Below are 7,461 nucleotides of genomic sequence, written 5' to 3' on the forward strand. Positions count from 1 at the left end.
ACTGATCTAGAACTCATTGTTAATATTGATATTAATTATTTTGATAAAGTAACTGATCAATTGTACATTTAAGAAGATTATCACTGAGTTGATAAAAGCAGTCTCAGACTGATTCTGTGACTGTAAAAAAGAATAAGAATAAAGATAAGAATAAAAACATAACTTTACAAAAGTACACTCACTGTAAAAGATATAAATATACTATTAACAGGTGTTTCCTCTTACACTCTGATAAAAGAAAAAAGAAGATGAACAAGAAGAATGATGATAAAAAGAAACAGAAAAAGAATGACTTAATAAGTTTTCAATCAGCAGTAAATGTAGTAATTATAAACATTAAGTTCTATTTCTCTTTCACAGTCACTGAAAAATCATTCTCTAGATCTTAATATTTGAATATATATACAAGTCTGAATATGACAGATGAGCTTTATTCTTTTTCAAATATTAAATCTTTTAATAATAACATCTCGGTTGATTCTGCAATTAAGAGAACTGAGTTTATCAAGAAGATTGAAACTATTACCTTGAAGATTGAGAGAAGTAATATTAACTTGCAGAATATTTACTATATTTCTAATATTACAGTTAATCTACTCTCATTTATAAAGCTTGAAGATCAGAGATTTTAATTTACATTATCTTTCACTATTTACAACTGTAAGCTTAAAAAGAAGAAACTCTTAACTATCTAAATCTTCAAACTTTAATTCTCTAGCTAAATGTAAACAGAATTTGAATCCTCAAACACCTGTTAAGATTAGAGAATTGAGAAATAACTCTTGTGATAAACTAGATAGAATGTAAGCAGTTGAGATTTCTACTTTTCAAAATAGTTATAATCTATTATCTGATGATAGTAATTAGATTCTACTCTATCTTCACTCTCTTTTAGTATGAATGTACAACAAAAACAATAAAAAAAGTTTAAAAACTCTTCAAAAATTACATTTATTCAAAACAATGTGAATAGAAACTTAAATTGCATTTATTCTTATCTTCAGATCGCATTGGAATAAAAAGTTGACTTTGTACTTCTTCAAGAATTAAACTTTGATACTGAGTAAAAGTACATCATTTCTCATTCAAGCTATTAAGAATACAAAAAGAGAAAAACTTTCAAATCTTTAGAAATAGAAGACTTATTCTCAAAGTCTCAAATCAGAACATCTTACAGAGAAATATAAGAGGCCTACACTGAATAGATTGATATGATATTTATAGATCTTATATAACAAAGTGAAAAACATTAAAGAAGGAAAAGAAAGAGAAAGTGTGAGAATCAGTGATTAAAGTGAATATTTATATGCATATGTAGTGATGTATGCAGTGAAGCTTCAGAGCAGAAGAATTTATACATGTTCATAACAGCTGAGAATCAGTGATCAAGAATTAGACTGGCTGCTGAGATCATGAATTTCATGTTTAATCTCATTTGATCTGATCTCATACATTTCTTGGCGTGAATCCCGCTGGGACTGGCTATCAAAAAAACATGTAAAGTGAATATATATCAGATCTTAAAATGAAATCATGACTTGAAAAAAATGAGAAAGTGGTTTCATTTGATTCCATTTAGTCCCATTCTTGGCATAAAGTGACTATTTTTAGACATTTTAAGGTTTTTTTTAGACTATTTTTAATTTTTTAAAAAGTAATGCTTTTTGATAACACTTAAATGAGATTTAAAGTCATTTAAAGCAATAAAAATAATTTAAATTGAGAAGTGAAAATCATGGTTCTATTTGAAAAATGTGACAAGAGTAGACAGTAAGTCTCACTGAGACAGTATGAAACTACTATCTAATGTTAAAACTGTGTAATGGGATCAGTCGAATTGGTAATGAGACTATCAAAAAATCTGGTCCTGGTCTCAGACACGGTCACACGGTCAGTCTATCAAGAATGACTGAGAATCAGAGCATACACATTTGAGAATGAAGTGATAGAAATCTATGAAGTGTAATAAAATAGTCTATATAATTGATTAGGTGCAGCTCATCAAATTAACTCTCTCTTTTTAAAAGCAGTTCTCATCAGTCAAGAGCTGCTGTTAAAGATAACACAGAGCTCAGAGTTCAGATCAGTTAATCATAGTTAACTCATTTCACATAATATTATCAGCTGCAGCTGCAGAGTCTCTTATTGAGAATATTCTTAATCTCTCACTCAAGCTCATTATCTTCTTCTATAATCTCTGGCAGCTGTCAGTTGAAAGTCAGTTAAGAAGAGAATGAGTCAGTGACAGTGCAGCAGAGCAAGCTTGTATAAAAGATATTATAAATCTCTGATAAGGTATTAAGATAGTAGTTATGACTATCTAGAACTTCTATTACTTTATACTTAGTATGATAATAATTCAGTATATAATATAAGTGTGTGATTCATATATTGTTAAGATTTAATTATATAAGATCTTCTATCTTATACTGCTCTGTGAAATTTTATTAAATATTAACTTAATCTTCTTAATTCTGTTTAGTACTTGTCATGAAGACTTCTGCTCAGTCACAGACATCTCAGAGCTTTATTACTATATTATCAGTGATCTGAATTAAACTACAGAGATTCAGTGTGAACTGTGTAATCTCTAGAAGATTCAACACTTTCATATAATATTTATATATAAGAAAGAACAGGCTTATATCTGTTGAAACAGTATCTTGATCATTGATAGTAATCTCTGTATATAGAAGAAGATTATATCAATTATCTTATAAGTAATTGTAGAACTTATAAAGATAATTCTTTACAGTCTGATATATTTATTCTGATGCATTATCAGTCTCAGAATAATAGACAGTTAATAAATAATATATAATCTTAAGAACTTGACAGATTCTTACTGAGAGAGTACTTATAAATTAACAGTCTTAATCTGATACTATAGATTTCAATAATTTATGCATATAGTAGAACAGACTGTAGAAAAGCTTTAGTAACTTATTCAGTATTTATCTTATTACAAGATTTCAATATTATATTTTTGCTTAATTAATTTATAATAATCAGAATGTTTCTACAACTCTTACTCTTAGAGAGATTAATAGTAAAGTTAATTATCATATCTTACTAGATTCTATTAGAGATATTGAGCAGTTTTAGCAGATCTTTTCTACAGTTCTTTTATAAGATGATAGAAGAACAATGATTGCAGTTTCAGACAAAATGTCTGATACTGTTTAATATCTCAGATCAGTAGAATTCTTAAGAGATTATTCAGTATAGTTATTCACAGTCTGAATAACTGATTATATATAAATTATGCATCTCTTATATTATCTGAGTGTATAAGAGTTCAGAGTGAGAGACTCAGTATTGTTCACAGAATCATAGAGTATTATTATCATTGATTGAATATTCTGAGATGTTAATTCTTATACATAGTTCTGAGAAAAATTAAGATGGCTCTTATTATACTACTTCAGTGAGTACTTGAAGAAGTTTATCAGTTTGAGCTGCTGTATGTCATAGTTCATCTAGTGTAGATTCAGAAGAAGTTGAGATATCAGTGACAGTTCTAATCAGAGAAGTGTGTATGGTGTTATAAACTATTTTATTCTGAGCAACTAATATCTTCAGATTCAAGAGCTGATGCTCTCAGTTTATTCAGTGAGTATCTGTTACATTGAATGACATATCTTACTCTTATTATAAGAGGGCATCTATCATTGAGTTCTGACTGCTAGAATGATAGTGTATTATAAAATGAAAGCAGCTTAAGAACTCAGATTATCACATCTGTCATTCAGTGAGTTTATAAGTAGTTGTGAAGTACTTGTGCAAGGGGCCTACGCCGAATAAATCGGTACAATATATAGGTCTTATATAACAAAGAGAAAAACATTAGAGAAGGAAAAGAAAGAGAAAGTGCAAGAATCAGCAATTGAAGTAGATATTTATACACATATGTGGTGGTGTACACAGTGAGGCTTCGGGGCGGGAGAATCTATACGCGTTCATGGCAGCTGAGAATCGGTGATTGAGAATGGCCGAGAATCGGAGTGTACGCATTTGAGAATGGAGCGGTTGGAATCTGTGAAGTGTAACGGAATAGTCTATATGATTGATCGGGCGCAGCCCGCCACAACTTGAGATTCTTATAATCTGTGATTATCTCAAATTCAGAGATGCTTTAGAGTTCAGAGTCTCATTCTTCTAGATAGTGTATAATTGTGAGAAGTTTCTTGTCATAGATCTCATAATTGCATTCAGCAGAACTCAGTTTCTTAGACATGAAAATGCATAATGATAAGATATCTTCATTATTATATTACAATATAGCTTCTTCTGTGATATAATTAGAGAAATCAGTCTCAACAACTGTTTTACAATCAGAGTTAAATATCATTAGTAGAGAGATATTGATGAACATCTTCTTCATTTATATAAATACAGCTTCATCATTCACTGATCACTGAAATACTGAGTTCTTCTTGATAAGTTCTGTAAGTGATCTTGCAATATCTGACTAGTTTTGTATAAATCACTGATAGAAGTTAGTAAATCTGATAAAGCTTCATACATCTTTCACAGTACACAGAGCTTCTCATTCACAAATGATAGAGACTTTCTCAGAATTCATTCAAATTCTCTTATCAGCTTCTATGATAAAGCTCAGATATTTAATACTCTTGACTTTAAAATCACACTTATTAATATCTATTAATAGTTCTACTTCTCATAATTATTATAATACTTTTTACACATGTTCTTAATGTTCTTTTCTGAACTCATCAGTGAAGATGAGAATGTTATCAAGATATGCAGATATGAATTCATCAAGAAAATCTCAGAGTGCTCAGTTGATATACTTTTAAAATGTACTAGAGATATTAGCTAGTTCAAAGAGAGTAACTACTCATTCAAAGAGATTATAACATGTCTGAAATACTGTAAGTCATTCATCTTCTTCAGTGATACAGATCTTATGAAACACAGTAATAATATTTAGTTTCATAAATTATTAAGCTTGTTCAATGTGAGCTAGAGTTTTATTGATCAGAGATAAAGAATAGCAGTTCTTCTTAATTAATCTATTCAATTCTCAATAGTTTACACAGAATCAGAGTTCTCTTTCTGATTTCTTTGCAAAAAGAATAGAAGCTGCAGCAGAGACATTACTAGTATGTATGAATTTCTTATTCAACAGATTATTGAGTGTCTTTTGAAGAAGAAGAAGTTCATCTCAGAATATATTATAAAGAGAGCTCTATAATGATTCAGAGTTCTTACTATTCTTCTTCTTTAACTTAATACTATGATTCACTTCTGAACCTTGTAAGAAAGATAGATTTATAACATTATTATCTTGTTAGAAGACATCTAGATATTTATAATATTATTAAGAGAGTTTTATATGAGAATCTGTTATTATAACATAGAATAACTTTTCTAGAGTCTTTTTAATATTAGTCAGACTGACAGAATAAATTATCATATAATTCTGCTATCAGCAATCTCTTTTTCAGATTGTTTTATATGTGTTAACAGAGATCTGTGTCAGATTCATGATTTTGTGAATGTCATCTTCATGAATTCTATCATTGTTAGAAAATATTACGCTTCTGTTTCAAGCATTTAACAAGATATCTTGTTCAGATAGTCAGACAAGTTCTAACATAAGATTGTAATTGAGATTATCAACTTCATATGCATAGACATCTTCATGTTAATATTCTTTAATATCTATGATTAACTTCACTATGTAATGAGTATAAATGTCTTTTGAGTCATTGAATTCTGCGAGAACTCAGAGTCTTGATAAGAAGATACACTGAAGATTGAAATATCTTATAACTGAAGATTTAATCATTGCATAGTGACATAGACTGCTATCTATCATAGTCTTTATATTATACATGTTATTCATTACAGTAGATACAAGAATCATATTCATTATTATCTTTTCTTCAAATCATTATTATCTAATCTCTTCAAGCTTCTGTTTACAAATTTGAATAGAAGCTAATGTTTTCTCTGTTTTATTAAAGTATTCTTATAGTTATCTTCTGAATCTTTCTTCACTGCAATGTGATTAATGTGAACAGGCACTGATTCATTCTTTAAGTGAGAAGACACTGATCTTTCTCTTGAGTGAGAAGACACTGATCTTTCTCTTGAGTGAGAAGATATATAGATTAATTGACAGTTGAAAGCAATGTGTTCTGATCAGTTACAGTTAATGTATACTTTATATTAACATCAGTCAGTGACTTCTTCAGAAGTGATCTCAGAAACTCAGAAGCCTGTTCAGACAGCAGAGACTCTTGCTTATACATAGGTATTTGAATCTATTCAGTTCATGATATCTGTATCATTACTGTTATTCTTTGACACAGGTGTATAAGTGACTGAGATGTAACATCTTCTGCCACTGTTCTGTATATTCTTGAGCTTGATAAGACAGTTATTCAATGTTCAGAGCTGTGTGCAGAAGTCTTTATACATTGAATCTTCATTTATACTTATAAGAATCTGTAAGAGTTTGAAAGTTAATACCTTCTTAAGCATGCTAATCTTCATTCAATTCTCTCAAGATTGATTATCTGCTTCTAAGATCTGACTGTCAAAGTCAGAGATAAATATTGTGAGAGAATTGTTTCTCTGTTAAGTACTCTATAATCAATCTAATACTTTCTGTTGTATAGCAGTGTCTTGAAACAGAATATCAAGATATTTGATAATATTATCAGACATTTATAACATGAGTTCACATACTTTTATTTATAAATGAAATTTCTATTTCATGCAATTCTTCAATCATTTATTGATATATCAATCTTGATTAATTAATGAACTGATGACATCTTTATCTACACTCATGTAAGAGGCCTACGTTGAATAGATCGGTATGATATTGATAGGTCTTATATAACAAAGAGAAAAATGTTGGAGAAGGAAAAGAAAGAGAAAGTACAAGAATCAGTGATTAAAGTGAATATTTATATGCATATGTGGTGGTGTATATAATGAAGCTTCGGGGCGGAAGAATCTATACACATTCATGGCAGCTGAGGATTGGTGATTGAGAATGACTGAGAATTGAAGTGTATGTGTTCAAGAATGAAGTGATTGAATCAGCAATTGAGAATGGCTGAGAATCAGAGCATACATGTTTAAGAATGAAGCAGTTGAAATCTGTAAAGTGTAATGAAATAGTCTATATAATTGATCAGGTGCAGCCCGTCACATTAGCCTTCTCTCTTCAGAAGCAGTTCTCATCAGTCAAGAACTGCTGTTTCAGATGATATGAAACTCAGAGTTCAGATCAGATGATTATATCTGACTCATTTTATGAGATATTGTCAGCTGCGGCCGCGGGATCTCTTATCAAGAATATTCTCAATCTCTCACTCAAGCTCATTATCTTCTTCTATGATGCCTGGCAGCTGCTAGTTGAAAGTTAGTTGAGAAGAGAACAGATCAGTGATGACATGATGAAGTAAGCTTGTATAAAAG

Source organism: Blastomyces gilchristii (genome assembly GCF_000003855.2).
Source record: "Blastomyces gilchristii SLH14081 genomic scaffold supercont1.3, whole genome shotgun sequence".
NCBI classification, from domain to species: domain Eukaryota; kingdom Fungi; phylum Ascomycota; class Eurotiomycetes; order Onygenales; family Ajellomycetaceae; genus Blastomyces; species Blastomyces gilchristii.